This window comes from Mytilus californianus, unplaced genomic scaffold (genome assembly GCF_021869535.1).
Source record: "Mytilus californianus isolate M0D057914Y unplaced genomic scaffold, xbMytCali1.0.p SCAF_10, whole genome shotgun sequence".
Taxonomy (NCBI): Eukaryota; Metazoa; Mollusca; class Bivalvia; order Mytilida; family Mytilidae; genus Mytilus; species Mytilus californianus.
In genome coordinates this window covers 28,929,278-28,947,350 of record NW_026262582.1, presented here as the reverse complement: position 1 = coordinate 28,947,350, position 18,073 = coordinate 28,929,278, and the positions used below count along the sequence as shown (strand labels likewise).

The 18,073-nt window shown below is 30.7% G+C and overlaps 1 long non-coding RNA gene across 1 annotated transcript in view; it reads left to right on the top strand.

The window, feature by feature from the left end:
- LOC127717900 (uncharacterized) overlaps nucleotides 1–18,073 on the top strand; it is a 221,339-nt gene that overhangs the window by 171,052 nt on the left and 32,214 nt on the right. The gene's annotated exons all lie outside the window — the stretch shown is intronic.

The following is an 18,073-nucleotide window of genomic DNA, read 5'->3' as shown; positions in this document are numbered from 1 at the left end:
AACTAAAAACAAAGACCAAAGTATACAAAAATACACAACAAACTAGTCTGAAATACTATTGGTAGTTTGAAACTGAAAGGTAACCGTCTTATAACATTCGTATATCATATGTGGTTAAGTCGTTGAAATACTATGTCGGCTAAATGGCTATTATCTGTCAATTATAGCATATACAATATTTCAATTCAGTATTCTTAGTATGACAAAAGCAAATGTCGTTAAATCAATTAAACAGATATAATATAAGGATATTACAATTAGAAAACAATTTAAGAGATATAGATATAGATATGAGTTTAAGTGAAGTATGTTTTACAAAATGTCAATGAATATAACAAATAAAGTATGTATAAACTTGCTATTTTCCGTCAAGGATTCATTTCTATAGCATTATTTTGATCCTGTACTTGACCATATGTAATGAATTCCGATCAAGCATATACTTAGAAAAGAAATACTGCCATGTTTTGCTGATATTCAAATATTATTTTAATTATGAAATTAGAAAATTAATATACCTTTAGTGAATAATATAAAAACAGTGTAGTCAAACATCACAAACAATTAATTTAAAATAATTATTTTCAAAATAAAAAATTGAATAAGGACAGCTTATAACCTACCGATTCTCAATTTTATTGTGTTGAGGTATTGAGGCTTACTGCTCAAAAGCTTCTCTTGATATTTAATTGTCATCAAAAATTGAACGTAGTCCTTATTCAATCAAACCTGTGTTCAAAGGGCAACAATATGAACACAGAATACCAATTTTATAAAAGAGTAGACCTATGAATGGAAGTGCAAAATACGTAGGTGTTACTAAGAAGGAGAATGACCTGACAAAACAGTGTTTTTGCTAATTGAAGTTGACCTTTATATCTAGTTTGATTTTACTTCATTCTAGTAATTGTATAGTAGTGCAAAAAAATGCTTTTGATCAAATTTGTGTAGTGTGTTTTAAATGTGTGAATGTAACTATCTTTTCCAGTACTGCTTTCGTCTCAACATAACTTTCTTCCTTTATAAATTTAAAATCATCAACATGAAATAATACGTCATACAACTATTCATTTTCTGAAACCCGATCGCTTTTTATAAAGAGAAATACAATGCACATTTCAATGAAATAACCATACAATAACACACAACAACAAAAAAAAGACGAATGGAGGTCCTAATATTTCTTTTTTCAACCGGCACGAACACATAAAGAAGTGAAAAAACTGTAACAAAATATACCAAGAGGAGGTCGCAATCGGCCGTCAGCATCAACTGTCCAAACGAATAAAGGAGGAATTCACCTATACAGTAGATATAAACAACAGCTAGTAACTAGGTTCACTGACAACGACAGGTACATTTACATGTGATGAAAAAAGTTCATAGTTTTACAATGTATGACCACTTGACATAATGTTGATCTCGAATACTCTTCCAACACTTCAAAGTAATCATGATCCCGAACAAACAAGACCCTACACATTTAGATTTTATCTGCAATTTTATGTGATGTAAAATTTGAAGATTTTGAACAAAAGTGTTTCCATTTGTAAATTCGGTTGCTTTGTTAGAGGTTTTTGCTCCACAAAATGTAGCAGATTTAATCCAGTACATTGTTCTATTTTTAAACATACATTATTAAAAAATATCATGCATGTCTTTACAATGGAAATTCCACTTAAATACAAAAATATGTCAGGACATGCATATACAATACATGTATTTTGCATTTGGAAAATTGTGTTTTTTGCTTCTGGACTCACGATTGTATCTAGTAAATCAAGGCATTCTTTGACAAGGACTTTTGTTCAGTGTACGTCAAGGTTAATTTTAATTTGATGTTCATGTCATGAATACCAGATGTGTGGTATAAGCAAGAGACAGTAAACGCACAACACCCTAAATATTATATATAAGTCAAAAAACGATCTTTCAATATAATAATTATATGTGAGTTTACTTATCATTCATTTTTACATATAAGTTTTTCTTAAATTAAAATGGAAAACGTAATTTGGAAGTTTACCAATGTAAGTCACTCGCATTCACTCGACTACTTAATAAATAATTTCACGATATGTTCTCTATTGCTCAATATTTAGACTGCATCATTTTTATTAAAACAATGAAAAATTAAACAAACAAACAAGCAAAAATCAAAATTACTCCTTAAAACATAGTTATAAATATTATTTCGCTTTACTATGTAGGAGACCTAGTGGATTGAATTACATGTTCTTTAAAAAGTGGTAGCTAAAATCCATGTACATGCATTCAATTGCATTTGTTATGTCAAAACTGTGGTAGGAAAAGACTGTAATTAGGCCTTTCTGTCAATAAGACACTGTTCTTGAAATAAGAAATGCCTTTGATTAACTTAACCATGTATCCGCCAATGTCAACCTTCTGACAATCATTTCTGTTTTATTGTGATGATAGATTTCATTATCTGTACTAATTTGATAATGTATTCAAAAAACGAGTTACAGCACATAAATGTGAATATGATGAAAACTTATTCCACAACATAATCCTGCCCTAGAAAAGAGACAGAAGATCAAATGTATAAGTCGACGAAAAAAATGACAATCTCTAGCCAAAAACAAAATATACGAAAGGGCAAGCAACACTTTTCAAAACAATGCATTGAAGCTGAAAATGCTTACTCCAACGAAAATCGGAAAACATCTCAGGTTATCCGGATGGCTTAGTAGACACTGCTTTGTAAAAAGTAAAATCACAAGAAAACCGAACTCTGAGGAAAATTCAAAACGGAAAGTCCCTAATTTTAAGTTATTGGGCAAAATTTGTCAATCTATGAATTATGTTCTGTATGATTATTCCGGTACTACCCCAAACAAAACTGATCTTCGACTGATGTATTATGTTCGTTTAGAACAGTGTGGTTCTGCTGATCTTGTTTGTATATTTTGCTTCTGAGCCCTGTAATCGAATGACGGGTCTTGGGATATGCAAACGGTGTCATGTATACATATTATAAATCATACTCTCTCTAAGTACTTTAGATTTATCGTTTACTGTGAGCCTTGATATGAGACTTTGCTATGCTGTGACCTTTATGGAAGTATATTTCGTAAGACTTATATATTTAGATTTAACTTTATGTACTATTGAAATGATCTTTGCATGTCTAGTTTTTAAAACATGATATAACATAAATTATGTTATATAACATGTATAACATGCAATCGTTTTCTTACTGTGAAGATGACATTAATGTCCGTTAAGAAGGAAGTAATAAGATTCTACCTTGAGTTGTCACTGCTATCTTTAGCATTATTTATGATAGTTCAATTGTTTTGTTATTTTCTGACACTATTAAAAGTCATTCAATTAACAAAGTTTCCCGACATGAAATGCTAGAAATGAAGCACAATGTCACGGTCTTGTTTAGGGTACTATACAAATACAGAAGGGAGTAAGCTTTATCATTTTTTGCTTTGTCTCTTAACCGATTGATTTACGAGATTTGAGATGCTCACCAAAAAAAACTAATGTCACCTTTGTTTAAACAAAGTGCTTGACTATGTAACCATATCTTGCTAATTATACGTAAATTGAATATGTATTGATCAACCAATTCATAAAGGTGACGAAATAACTTTTTCAGTTATTTTCCCTTTTTTGAATACAAGAACTGGTCGGCTACCAGTTGCGCAAAGTTTGTACCAATTGAAACACTGAGTGTCTGTTGCATTATTTATTCGTCAAATCTCATTTATTATCTTTCGATATATAAGTCAAGTATTTTTATATTTACCTCGAAATATTATATATTTTAGAAATCATAGTATTTCAAGTTATTTTTTTTTAATTACGTAGAACATTAATTGTTTAATGAAAACTTCCAATGACTTTATCAAATATAAGTTATAGTGGTGTCAAGTAAAGATTGACGAAAATCGAACATTTTTCTATTATTACGAATTTTACAACCTGATTGAAGAAATTAATAAAAGTCATTTCAGTTCATATTGACAACGCTAGATTGATACATATTTCAGAATTGTTTTGAAGGTCTCCATTGATTGTTCTGGTTAAAGTTTACTGCGGGTGTCTCGTCAGATATCTCATAAATCTTTCAATGTCAAATTTTTTTGTGGCGTTTTATGAAATTTTAGGTTCTATTATTAGACATCCAATACAAAAGTGAAAGTCGACACTCACGTCTTACATACTTAGACCACCATTTTTAGCGAGCGATCGACTTTTGTAAGTAGATAACTATCCGAAATAAAAAACGTCGCACTCATGACAAAATTTTAACTTACCGCATATAACATGTATAAATACATCATAAAAGGAGAAAGTGGCGCTCAAATGTGGCGCTCAAAAGTGGCGTTAAAACACCAACAATCAATCAATCATAAAAGGAGTATGCCTTGTAAAACCCCTTTTAAGCTAGAAAAATATAGCATTTGAACAAAAAAAAAATAGAAAAATTTAAACTTATAGTTATTTATTTGAAAGGTAAATACTTTTGTTACTTTAATATGGGATGTTTTTTTAACAATAGAATGCACAAGCATCAGGTACTAGCATCATTGATTCATGCAAAGTTAATGAAATCTTCACAATTTTAGAATGTGTGTTAATTTTTAGACGGTTTTTGTCTAAAATGGAAAGTGGCCGCAATTGTCTTCAGTCTTATGTTGTATTTGATGATAATACATAAAATATATAAAGATTTAGACTAAACACGAATGCGGCCATTTCCATTTTAAACAAAAACCATCTGAAAAGTGATGTTTTGTGGCATATTTGAAAGATTTTTCATATTTAAGCTTGGATTTGAGCGTCTTTAATGACCAACTCAGTTCAAATCTTTAACAAAAACTAATTGAATCGACTGAAGTAGAACCTTGTATGTTTATAAAAAGTCAAAACTCTTCCAGGCCAAAATAAGCCCTTACCGGACCTTCTCCTTTAGAAAAATTGCAAAAAGATTTGTTTTTAAAGTATCTATTTTAAACGAAAAATGTACAGTTTTGTTATTTTCTAAACTTGTTTACATGATAAATGTTGTGACCATGTAAGTGTGATTAGCCGATGTAGTTTAATAGGGATTAAAAAGTGACTTGTGCACTAGTAAACTAATTTTGATCTGAAACTGTCATTTTGATCTGAACAGCTCTTAAGAGACTGAACAATATGTTTTTAAGTAATTTGCAATCTTTCAGTCAATTTTAGACTTATCAATAGCGGTAAATTTAGTAGTTCAGACAATTCCCTTGCATCAATTAAGATCTGTTAATATAAAAAATAAGAAGATGTGGTAAGATTGCCAATTAGACAATTCGCCACAAGAGACCAAACGACCTAGAATATAGACTGTTTTACCGTCCATGTAGTCAAGGTCGTTAAAAACCCCCCTCGTCGTAGACTATTTTGTCGATATTAAGATTGTTCAATAGTTGTTATGTACCTTTTCACATCAACATAAAACTGAATTGACCATAACGGAATGTTCTTAATAGTACTGAATTTACAGCATGGATTACTTTGAAAATTGACTGAAAGATTGAACATGACTGTTTAATTTATTGGTCAGACTTTTCAAATGATGTTAAGATCAAATAGCTGTTTAAGACTAAGAAATGTTTACTAGTAATATGGATATTATAGTGTGAGACCACCTGGAACACTTACGCACAAACAATAGGTTACGCTTATACTAGTGCGTTTAAACCGTTTGTATGTATTGTACCTTCTACTTTAATGATTCTTCTATGGATAAATGGTCTTCAGTCATTCTTAGTGGTTCGTTTACTCTCGTTTCTCTCACATGCTAAGCTTTGTTCTGAAAGGGTTCCCATCAACAATCTATTTTCCAGTTGATCGACTAGGGAATGCACTTTTTGTGGTATTTGGCAAATAATACACGAACGTTTCCATTGCTAGCACTGTCAGAGCTGTATGTGATACCATGTTCCACATACAAATATTCACGTTTGGTCGATAAACTTTAAAATTCAGAAAGTTAGGATATGAGGTCCTTGAGGTTCATGTTTTGTTAAAAACAATTTGGTGAAGAACTCTGAATGGACTAGATTCTAATGCTAACCCACTAAAGTTTGTATTAAGCAATTCATGTCATCCTTCCAACTTTTATTTTAATCATGAAACTGAATGAACTTTATTTTGTAATGAATTTTGGCTGTTGGTTCATGCTGTACAATTTCAGTTTTCTAAGATGTTTTTTTTAAACTATTGTTTGTCAATTTTCCTAGACGTAATGTTCTGAGTGCTCGCTTTGTATAACCATCATCTATCTTTTATGCACAAATTGGATTCCTTATACAGGTTAGTTATGAAAATAAGAAGATGTGGTATGATTTCCAATGAGACAACTCTCCACCATATAACAAATTGCATAGAATACTTACTTTAAATCCTGTTTGCTTTTTAACTGTTCAACTTGTGTTTACGTTTTTGATTTTTTCTAATACTTTGACTTTAACAATATCTAAAAGACACTATTTGTCGATCAGCAAAATAAATTGTATTTCAAGATAACCTTGGGATAATAGAAAAAATAACTGTCCTGTATTTTACTAATGTTAGACACTATCGTTTCTCATATGGAGCTTATAAATTCATTTATTATTACATATTAGACATGTAGATGAATATTACAAATATAACGTACTCCACCTTAAAATATACATGCAAAAGTTTTCTTAATGTTATATTAACAAGATAAATAAATATTTCTGACTTCCGATTGCGCAATATAAAAAAAAAACATCTATCTTGTCTTTAACTGATGTTTAACACTACCGTTTCTAATATGGAGCTTTACTTATGAATCAACTTGTAAATAATTATGTTGTTTCTTACTAATGTAAACTAGTAATTTGAAATTAAACTGCATGTTTCCATACATGTTATTTGTTTAAATTGAGATATATAATTATAACTGAAATACTGCAAACAATCTAAAAATAAAAATCTGCCAATAATAACATGTAATTTTTGTATTAACTAATACATAATTATGTCACAATTTCCGGTGATTTCTTTTGTCCTTCAGAGGAAGGTGATTTGAACTTGGGATAATTAATTCAAGGTATTTCTTTGAAGTGAGCTATAAATTCATTATATAATCATAACATTGTATTTATTTGCTTACCAAAAGTACCATCATGAGGGCCAAAATGCTTGAATTGAATAAGAACTGTTTATAAGTAAATTCATCGGGTGTGCATTCTATAAAAATCGGTTCTTTATAGTATGATGTTATAAGTACTATTATTATTAAAACTCTCGAGCATATAACAAAAGATGTTTTGAAACAGACCATGGAAAAACTGAACAACAGTCGAAATCCTCAAAAAGGTTCATGGTTTTTAATTTCCGTATCAATATATCAGCTGTGTATTTCAAGTATCATGTATATAAAATATGGAGGTGTAATACATATTATATCCGATAAGACAACTACAAAAAAAAATTGATTTAAGCGGGTTTTAAGCAATTAAAGGTCACCAGACCAGACAGTCTTCACAAATGAGCAAACTCCAAACCAAATAGTCAGCTTTACAAGGCCTCGAAATGACAAAATGTGAAACAATTCAAACAAAACACCAACGACCTGATTTATGACAACATAATAATCGAAAAACAAATATGACAGACAACAACAGACTACAAACTCCAACCACTAAATTACATGACTTAGTGCATGGACGTAAAGATTGTGGTGATGTTAAAAGAAGTTTGCGAGTGCTCAACTCTTCCTCTAACTTGGACAGGGGTGATGTAACCATTTTTGTTATCAGTGTATCTGTTACAAGCTGTACGGAGCTGATATTTTACTGAGAATTTTCACTACTTGACACCCACAATATCTTTTAAGTTATATAGATTATGGTGAAAATGAGCTAAATCTACGATGTTTCTTTATTCTAAAGCCATATTCATTATCAATGAAAACTGTTATGAAAAATAATATGAAGTAAATGTTAAATGTTTCATAAATTTACTACTAATGATTAACATACGAAACTGAAAGTTTTTAATAACGGTCAATATATAATTCAAATTATAGATTTTATAATAAAATTCACTCTTTTCAAGAAACTCAATCTAAGATACATGTAACATTGAATACATAACCAAATGTGCAAAAGTTGAAAAACTGATCTCGGTATTGTACTTATTTAGACCCTCGTCAAGATAAAGTGACAAGAATGTCATGTTTTATGCAAAACTTAACCTGTACTTACACAATATCTAACAAGCGTGAATTATATTGGACACATTAGACATGTATGTAGGTGAACATTACATGTATAACGTACTCCACCTTATAAATTCCATGCAAGAGTTTTCTCTACGTTATCCTAAGAAGATAAAAAATATTTCTGACTTCAGTTCAAACAACGAAGCATTCAGGGGATCTGTTCTTTTTTAAATACTGCTCATTACTTGGAAAATTTACAAGACGAACAAATCTTGCTTGCATTACTTTCTAAAAATATCAGAACATTCAGGAGATAAAACTATCATAAATACTAATTTCAATCTTTTACGAACATTTATCAAAAGAGAAAAATATAATGTTAAATTGTTTTCATATTTTGATTGTGCGCAAACAACAAAGCACAAACTAACAAACACATTATATTGCCATAAAATTCAAGAAAACACAGGCCAAAGACATTATTCTATTAAGAAAAGTGTGGAAATAGTTAATAAAAAAGATAGAAGTTATCGAAAATACGCCACTGTCTAATTTCAATGGTGTCCAAATATGCAGTTACTTTCTCATAAACATAGATCATGGAAATAGGGCTGATGTTATAACAAAAATGTTTCATTAAACGAAATTGAAAAATGACTCAAAACATTTATTTCACCGTAATCAGGTTTTACAAAATGTCTGCTCAATAAAATGAATCATGCGTTTATATTTGATCTGATATCAGTTTTTACAAATATTTAAGTGTAGCGTGTTTTGTAGACGTGTGCAATCTTGTGATTAGTATAAATGTCCAAATGTGTGTGCTTGTTTTGAGATTATGTCGATCATAAATCTACCAATTTCTATGTACATCCGTGTATCTACTCCTTTTGGTTTTGAAACAAAATGACAGTACTTGTCTGTGAATCATCAGACTATTGCCAAATGTCTTGAAACGTGTCATGTGTTTGCGCTACCATCGTAAACTGAAATCAGTAAATGAAAACTATGATGCTAGTACTAACTCTTCTCGCGACGGTACAAATAGTCCGGTGCAGTTCTGACCTTTCTCTCTCATCCTTAATTATATATTCATTTTTTTTTTGTCGCACATAGGTGGATCGATATTTCAACAAAGAGTCGTTATTACACTAGGTACCAACTGTTTATCCTACTGATCGACTTGTTTTGTATTCTAATATTATCAAGACAAAAGTGAAAATCCTCAATTTGATGTTGAATCAAATTGATCTTGTCCTATCCCTCAATTACCTGCAAACAGTAAGTCCACACAAAGCACATTATAAACCACAGATGCTATGTATTTGGAATGACCGTAACTCCTAATTAGTCTTACAGATGTGTAAGATAATAATAATTTGTTGATATTTCACACCTGGGACTTGACAGGATACATGTACTATCAAGTATGTCGTTGCAATTGCAAGAAATGGCTGTTTATAATTCAAGAACTTATTTGTTTTCATTTGTGAACAGTATGATGCACTTTAAAATGGAATCTCAGGTAATTTTTTAAACGATAAATGCCGTCTATATTCATGACTTTTAATTTTCTTAGAAACAATGCAAAGGTCAGGCTCATTGAAGTGTTTCTTGAGATATTTATTTGATATCTAATGTGTCCAGCACAAGGTTGAATATAAACAATAAAAGAGAGGCAGAAGATATTAAACTGTCACGTCAAAGATAAAACGCCAAGGCAAAAATAAAACAAAAAACGAGGATAATGCTACCTTCATTCAATGATCCTCAGACGATCCAGTACGATATTTACCTCATATAAATAAATGACCAGGTCGACAAAAAGAGGAGCCCAGTTGGTTACTATAAAAACACGTCTTTCAAGCGTAGTGTGGTATATCCTTCCCTAAAACAAGGTATTTGTATCAACGTTGGCAATTCTTTTTTATGAAACAATTCTTTCATAATAGTATTTAAGTTTTTCATATGGATATTGTGTGAATGATAGAAAAGTCGAATGTCTATATACTATTAAAAAATGAGAGAGACGTAAACTGTATGTTCCCAAACTGATCTTTGGAATTTCTTAGTATCCAGTTATGATTCACATCGCCCCTAGAGAGTAAATCTGAAGCCCGTCTTTTGATTGCTGATAAAATTGATCTTAATAATTCATTAAGAGATATCGTAAAGCACTTGACAGAACCATCAATATAACGTTGTTTGTAAGGACACATTTGTAAAAGTGAGGCGAAAGATACCAAAGTGACATTCAAACTCATAACTCGAAAATAAAAAAACAACGCCATGGCTAAAAAAAGAGACAAACAGACAAACAACAGTACACAAAACACAACATAGAAAACTAAAGACTGAGCGACACGAACCCCACCAAAAACTGGGGAGATATCATGTGCTCTGGAAGGATAGGCAGTTGTAACTTAAGTATTTAATTCGGAGAAGGTGGATCCAGTTCTGCATCTTTTGAATTCAAAAAGGAAATAGAACAGACGTATGATTATTCAGGATTTCTTCATTGGTACATGTCGTGAGGTTTAGGTTGAGATTCCCGATTAATTGTCAATACCTTTTTTCTTTATCAATCATTTTAATATATATGTAATATGATTTACACACAAAAAACTATGGCGTTTGGGGCTTTATCTGCGGGGACAATTACATACTTGTCATGGAGATAGCACAGGTGCTTTGCGACATCTGCGTTTGTGAAGATCGATGAAGCATGAGTGATCATGGACCCATTCCTATCTGTTTAAGCAATAGTTAGTTCAAATAAAGGAGCGATATGTAATTTTATTATTCATTCAAATTTTCCATTTCAAAATTTGGAATTAAAATCATCACATTATAAGAAATAATTGATATTTAAGACTTTTATGAATAATGCAATTCGAAACTTGACGCTACTTACATGTACTATATAAAATGCACTTAGTGATATTCTATTTAATTAATAACACGTTCAAACAAAGTAAATGAACTGTAATTTTAACATTGTACGTGTTGATGTTAACAACTGGAGAATGGCATGAACAGTGAGGTACTTACAAGAGTCATAGAACTGAAACATTTTCTTAAACATCATTTATAAACGTCATTTCACATTTCTACACACCTATGCACATATTTTCAAAACAAAATAAATACAAAAAACAACATTTTTTCGAATTTTAAATTTGTCACAACATCTACATGTTTGTATAACAACTTTATATCTTTTTGTTGATTCCTCATTATTCGTGGGTTACGGATTTTCGTGGAGAAAGTTGAAGCATACAATAACAAATTTACGATTGGCCATTTAGATAAAGCGAAATAAGAGACAATACCTCGGGCAAAGTTGACATTAGGTGGATTTGGCTATTCTTTTAAAGTCTAGATTGTAGAAATAGCTCGTCGTGAAATAAAGTAGCAATGGATAATGGTCTATTAAATGATTAGATTTAGCGTTCCTGATGAAGGTAAATCCCGCAAAATAACTTCTGGACGCGCGACATTTGTGAAGTTTTATGCTTCTTTGCTATGTATTTTGCTTTCCAAATTAATGATGAAAATAATTAAAACAGGATTCGTTGGTACTGAATTAGTTATCATTGTCTTATCTTATATGTAATTTATATTGTGTGGATGTATGTCGTTTGTAATATCATATCGTAATCATAGTCATTGAATAACAATAAAAAACGACCAAGAAGGTCAACATATGTAACGTTTGACACAATATAGGTTACTGAAAAGTTTATAAAATGTCTCAGTCGCGAAATTGCGTATTACTTTGGTGACACTAAACAATGCTTGATGCAGATAGTTTGCCTAACAAAAAGAAGACAGTGACATATCAGAAACAAAATTCGCAGCTTGTCTCTTGTTTTCAAGTACCAATTAATTTATTGGGCTTAACCAAAATGTGAAATGCTGTGGATTAATTATTTTACTTTGATACCAATTTTCGTGGAGTGAAGAAAAATGTTTTTGGTAATATATGATTTCGTGATTTTCCAAACGTCTGCACAAAGACCTATGAAAAATTCTAATTAGTTGAACATTTAAATTTGTGGTGTACCTTTACCCACGAAATCCCCGAAAGTTGGTATCTCATGAATAATAATAAACGCACAGTCTTTGTAGACCTCATTACTTCGGTTATTGTCTGCATTTATGCATAATAATGTTTGATGAACTTTTCATTATAGTAGTAGCTGATTATCGATTTTCATTCGAAATATTTGAGGTGAAATCAAGACTAACTTATTTTACCTTTATAACAATGGTATGGCTTTTGAAGTAACATCTTCATTACTATTTGACTCTAATGAAAATGCTGTCGCATCACATTCATGGAATAAAGAAAAATGGAAGCTATGCCAAATTTCTTTTAATCTTGCAATACAATGGTACATATTTAATACAAACACTCTTGTTATTAAGGATTTTTGCTGTGCGTATTGCTGTGTGTTTGTTTATTCTACATTGGCTAGAGGTATAAGGGAAGGGTTGAGTTATCACAAAAACATGTTGACCCCGCCGCATTTTTATGCCTGTCCCAAGTCAGGGGCCAGTGTATGTTTTTTTTTAAATTTTAGTTCTATTATATGTTTCAGAGTTTAGTGTGACGGCCATTTTCACTGAACTAGTATACATTTTTGTTAAGGGGCCATCTGAAGCCCGCCTCCGAGTGCGGGATTTTCACGCTGTGTTGAAGACCCATTTGTGGCCTTGGGCTGTTCTCTGCTCTTCGGTCGGGTTGTTGTCTCTTTGACACATTCCCCACTTTCATTCTCAATTGTATTTAACATATTAAAGGTACGACTGTTATAACTGTTCTATTTTTTTACTTTGAGCATGGAAACGTTTTACCTGTTTGATTCAATATTTGACTGTGCTTTTGTTGACTTTTGTCTCCTTATCATGTTGAGGTTACCTGTTAATACATGTACTTACTAAATGACACATTCGAATGAAATTATGAAGTGTAATATAATACACTGTACGATAATGTCAACATCAAGAATAGTGTGAAAAGTCATGTACTTACAATCTTTTTGCAAGTTAAAACGTTCTGAAACATCCCCCATAAACGTCATTCAACATTTTACACTTAATATACACATAGTCAAAACAAATTAAATCCAAAAATTCACAGATCGTTGAACTTTCTCATGATATTTACGTAAAGCTTCCGTCAGAAATAGGATCCATACGTCAGACTGAATGAACTAAAATCCCCGAAATAGGAATTGCTAACCTATATGCATATCGAAGATTGCACACCATCAAATAAACAACGTGGACTATTTATGTGTAGTCGACTTTGTAGGGTCAATGTTCAAATCGTTAATTCGCGTTTGAAAAGACAGATTAAGCGAAAAAGTTGCTGTTTAGAATCCGAAATTTCATTTACCTATTGATTTATTGTGTACTTCAATACAGGTTTTTAGTGTATCTGAAAAGAGTGGGTATAGTTATGGGTAAACAGAATAGAGAATAATGGTGAGAAAAGTGAAGAGACATCAAAAACAAAGATTCGAAGAAAAAAAGCATAGGGAACAAAAGGCAAAAAGAAATAATTAAACATAATTGGCAGCAAAATTATAAGTGTATAAAATATGCACACACCTAAAAACAAAAAGAACCTCCCCCCTTTTTCTCCTCCCTCTAACAGAGCAATAAAACAGACACCATGTGTACAGACATCAGTATCATACTCTATTTGTGTAAATAAGATGCAATTAAATGTAGTTCAAATCAAAACCTCTACCTATTTTGTTCTCCTTCATATAATCGCACAGTACGGCTGTTTGGAAATCACAGCAATATACATATGAATTGATGCACATGTTAGCTATTGAAATAAGATACAAAATCAAATTACTCTAGAAAAAATAATACAAACCGGAATCAAAGGAGACAAGGCAAGCCCACGACGATATTATTCTCGATTACAATTTCAATTTCTACTTTTGTTTTATAAGGGAATCTCTTTACTAGGATAAACATTACATTTGACACATCCATCATGTATTGTGGGAGAACTGACCATTTTTACCATTTCATAAGGGGTTTGTACAATTGTTTGTGCGGAATGAAAATTCTTATCAGCTTACCTACATTAATTTGTTATCCTTACACAGATATTTTCTTATTATCGTATGCTCAATCCCGTCCTACTTTTATTCACCCCCTTTACCTTAAGTTATTTATTACTGGATTTGTACTTTAATACCCTGAGTAAAACGATTGTTGCCAAATTAGACTACCTTTCAGGAGAACCTAATATCACCCACTGTTTTTGATAAGATTCGTGTTGCTCAGTCTTTCTATTTCTATGTAGTGTTTTGTAGTTTTGTGTTTTGTGTTTTGATTTTTCATTCGTTATTTTTTTTTTGTCATTGTATTATCGATTCATCTTATGATTATTTATAGAACACGATACAAATAACGTTCAAACTACTTTTGTATACAGTATAAGCATTATCAAATATAATGGAGACAGTAGAACGTCTATTGATATCATTAATCATTTGAAAGAGTATATCTGACTCAGCAGTTTATAAAATGTCTCTGCCGAGATGGCAGGTACACGCGCTTAGTAATCCACATATATTCAAATTGTGTTATATAAGGCGTTTAAAATTGATAAGGAAAAAAAAAAGACATATTTCATAACAGTTTTATTGAAATTCCTGTCCCAATGATATGATTGATTGGGCTCTTCGGTGTTTGAATGAATGCTTATTCCGTCTACAGTTATGTAATTTCTGACTGATGGTATTTATTATAATGTACACAATGTTAATGGGATTCCAACCCATTTCAAACTAGTGGTGAATGTATGATTTGCATACTGCCTTCTTAAACGTGTGGTAAAATATTTGAAAAAAAAACATGTAAGCAATATTGAGATTCATAGAAGCCGTTCATTTAATCAATTAAATTTGCAGTAATGTTGTTGTGTACAATTAGTATCTTCTAATTTTAAAAAGCTACACTTATTGAAAACTTTAGAGGAAAGAGAAAACGCAACCTCCATTTCTTATATCAATTTGCTTAGATTGAGCAACACGACTCTTATCAAATTATCACAACAATATCACGAACAAAACAAACGTGTATGAAGAAAACAATTGCATATTCTTAAAATCTTTGCAATTCAGATACACCAAACATCTCCTTTATTTCATGTTTACTGTTTTATTATAACTTTTTCCCATGGGTTTGCTTTCTGTGTTATGAATGAAAAAAGATGCATCCTTACAACCACTGATTATGTTGCAATAAAGTTTTCCTTAAACATCTTTTTGTCGATTTGGTTGATTTAAAAGTAGTATTTATTTCAATACGTAACATTATTGTATAAAAAGGGAGGGAATGTTATCAAAATTTTAAGTCAGTTAAACAACAAGTTAAGTATAGTTTATTGTCATTCTCAGCAAAGGAAAGATGGTTGAAAACAATATCCAACAAAGAGAATTTTAAGTTTCCTTATAACTGTAACCTTGCAGTTTTTTGTATGAATATTAAAAGGTGTTTCTTATTAAGTTGTTTGATGTTTTTATATTACATTATCATGTTATTGTATGTTTGGAATCTATTTTTAGCATACATTTATACATTCTCAAGTTGTTAAAACACAGTAAACAAGGAACAATAATACAATGCTTAGACATTTGTTGAGGAAATATATTTGCAATATTGTAAATTACTTTTAACGATCTTCCGTATTTTGAATGTAGTCATGTTTAATAATTATAACTGCTTACAACTGTTATTAAACTGTCAACATGTGTTCTTGGTATGACAAACATTGCAACTGTATTTCTTTATGTGTTAATTGTCGGTTGTTTGGTTGTGTGACTGAATCTTGCATTGTTCGATGTTTCCATTTGTTCTTGGACATGTTGGAATACCGTTGTTTGTTTTGGTCGAAATTTTGTATTTGTAGGTGGTTTGTTGGTTTTATGCCCTTTTCATTGCCATTGGTGATGGTATATTGCTTTAATATACTAAAGTATGTTGTCAAAATAAAACATTCTATGTTAATCGAAGAATGAAAATGTAAAAAGGAAGAATGAGGTATGAGTGCTAATGAGACAACTCACCAACATGACGTTGATATAAACATCTATAGGTATCTTGATGCATGGCCTTCAATAATTGGCAAACCCGATATCAAATAGTTAGCTATCAAAGGCTCCCTTTCTTACATCGGTTTGCTTTTATATGAAAAATACTTAGTGCGTATAGATGAAACTATCACAACAATAAAGCAAACGTGTTTGCAGAAAACAATTGAATATTCCTAAAATCTTTGCAATGCAGTTACACCAAACATCTTTGATTTCATGTTTACTGTTGTATTGTAATTGACCGATTGGTTTGTTTTCTGTGTTATCACTGAAGAAATATAATTATGAAAAGATGCGTCAGGACACTTACTTATTATGTTAAAATGAAGTTTTTCGGCCCCAAAATATCTTTTTTCTTTAAATCTGATTCTTAATCTACTTTGTGTTTATTTGGATGATTTAAACGTAGAATTTATTTCAGATGTCCATAATAATCCATAGTTTACTGTCATTCTCATCAAAGGAAAGTTGGTTGAAAACAATATCCAACAAAGAAAATTTTAAGTTTCCTTATTACTGTAACCTTGCATTTTTTTATATAAATATTAAAAGATGTTTCTTATTTAAAAGTTGTTTCATGTTTGTTAATTACATTTATTATGTTTTTGTATGTTTGGAATCTATTTCTAGCATACATTTATACATTCTCAAGTTGTTAACACACAGTAAACAAGGAACACTAATACAATGCTTAGACATTTGTTGAGGAAATATATTTGCAATATTGTAAATTACTTTTAACGATCTTCCGTATTTTGAATTTAGTCATGTTTAACAATCATTACTGATATTTACTGCTATTAAACTGTCAACATGTGTTATTGGAATGACAAACATTGCAAATGTATTTGTTTATGAGTTCGTTGTTGTATTCTATGTCAGATGCTGGATGTTTCATTTGTTCTTGGAAAACATTTTGTTTGTCGAAATTTTGCATTTGTAGCAGATTGATGGTTTATGTACCCTTTTCTTTACAATTGCTGATGGTATATATATTAAAATAAGTTTATCGGGGAATGAAAATGTAAAAAGAAGAAATGAGGTATGAGTGCTAATGAGACAACTATCAAACATGACGTGGAGATAAACATCTATAAGTATCTAGATGCACGGCCTTCAATAATTGGAAAAACCCATATTGTATAGTCAGCTATTAAAGGCCAATACAATATACATGCGAAACAATTCAAACAAGAATAGAAAGTATACTTTCATAGGACAATATTTATATACAACTTTAATGTATTGCACTAATTTTGAAAATGTCTTTTTAAATTCTTTTGTCTGCAATCAATGTCATCGTTCGCACATGGAATGACAAAATGCGCAATTGTTAAAAAAAAAACACATTGTTCTGCTTGGTATTTTAAATACTCTACAGAATACTATAAATATATTAGAAATAAGTTATCTTAATAATTATAAAAAATCGGAAAATCTTTTCAAAAAACCCGATAAAGTAAGAACCTGTGCATGATCATGATGATACAAAACTTATTAATGTGAATTAATGCTTATGTTTATGGATGTTTAGCGCTGGATTTATTATTCAAGTCTGACAGCTGTTTGCATCCTAACATATACATGTAGTTAATCAGAATATAAAACAATGATAATGAAAAAAAAACTATATTAATGAATGAATGAATTATAATTTCAAATTGACAAAAATGATAATTATGATAATCAACATCCTTATAAGTTGGACATAAAACAAAGAAAATGTAATAAAATAAAG